This window comes from Silene latifolia, chromosome Y, assembly GCF_048544455.1.
Source record: "Silene latifolia isolate original U9 population chromosome Y, ASM4854445v1, whole genome shotgun sequence".
NCBI classification, from domain to species: Eukaryota; Viridiplantae; Streptophyta; class Magnoliopsida; order Caryophyllales; family Caryophyllaceae; genus Silene; species Silene latifolia.
In genome coordinates, this window is record NC_133538.1 from 148,327,836 (window position 1) to 148,329,599 (window position 1,764).

Consider the following 1,764-nt stretch of genomic DNA (forward strand, 5'->3'; position numbering starts at 1 on the left):
GCCTTATTAGCAAATTTATTGGTCCCAAGCTTGGTGTTCAAGATGATATTTTCTTCCAGAACCGTTGGAAGGCTCCTCAAGCATCGTCATGGCTCTAAAAAGCCTTGTCTGGGGCTCTGATCTTATCCACAACAATATTGCTTGGACTATTGGATCTTCTTCTCGGCTTAATGCTTGGAGGAGTAAATGGATTGAGGGCTATAGTCTTCATGATCTTTGTGGGGATGTTATTGATGCTCCTACTGATTCCACGCTACTGGTTGGTGATCTTCATGATAATCATAGGAGATGGGATCTCTCGTCTCTTGGTTTCGATCCGGGTGAGGGAGTTACAAAGAAAATCCTCGCAACTTATATCCCGTGTCAACCCTCGGATGACTCATTCTACTGGAAATTCTCTAAACATGGTGTTTTCACAGTCAAGTCAGGAGACTATGTTGCCGCTATGGCCTTATCTAATGGACCTACCTCGAATGCTAATCGCTCTAGAATGTCTGCACCAATTGTGGCCTTCTGCAAATCAAAGCTCTAGAAGTTGCCTATTTCTAACAAACTAAAGGTGTTTCTATGGAAATTTATGGCTAATGCCCTTCGTGTGGGCTCTGAATTCCTCAAACAAAAAATGGATTGGCGCTCCTCCTGTTCTCTTTGTGATGAATCATCTCCTTGTGTGGAATCTATTTCTCACCTCTTCAGAGATTGTAGCTTTGCAAAGGCTTTATGATTTGGCTATCCTTTAGGACTTAGAATCACGGGAGGGGTGGACATTGATGTTAGGGTGTGGGTCATAAACTGGGTTACATATTTCTTAATTGGCCCAGATCCCAACCCCCTCCTCTTTCCCCTTTTTTCTATCCTTTGGAGAATTTGGTGTTATAGGAATGAGATGGTCTTCAAAAACCGTCGCCCTTGGCCTTTGAGTGCTCTCAATTCTATTCTTGGTGATATTCAGTGTATGAATGAGGTTGTGAGCAGTAAGGATGTTAGCCTCCTTAGAGCACCTTTGTTGGATTCCTCTCCACTACTACAAAAATGATCAAAGAGAACGGTTGGTAACCGTTCTTATACGTAGTTTGGACCGTCCTGTGGCCAAGCGTTCTCTTTGATCTAAGAGAACGGTTGAAATCAAGTCAACCCGGTCTCTTTGTAACAACAATCAGAACGGTTGCCTTTTAGAACCGTTCTCGTTGATATATCAAAGAGAACGGTTACATGAAATAACCGATCTCTTTGATAAGGCGATTCTCTTTGTTAGAGTTTTCGATTTTTGGCGCCTTAGTTCTATCATTTCAAAGAGAACAGTTGTGATGGTACTAACCGTTCTCTTTGATTCTGTAATTTTTTTAAAAAAATATTTCTATTTTTATCGTAACCTTACACGAATGAATCGTATAGCTCATAAGAATTAAACCTGTTACAATTCAGAAACTCCGCCATTTTTTACACAAGAAAAACCTTCCGATTTAATTTGAACCATTAGGACAAATTTTATTGAAACAAAATACAAAATTGTATCATATTGTTAAGAGCCTACAAATATCGAAGATACGCTACCATGTGCAAAACATAAATAAAAATCTTCAATCCTCATCACTTAGTCGCATCATAGTGCAAATAAATCGAACTTCAAAAAATTGTAATCATCGTGCGAGAAAAATGAAGCTTGCATCAGTTTATATAGCAGGACTCTCGTGAATATTTGATACCGGATACATAATTAAAATGAGCGACTCTTAAACACATAGGACACACCAATATATGGCA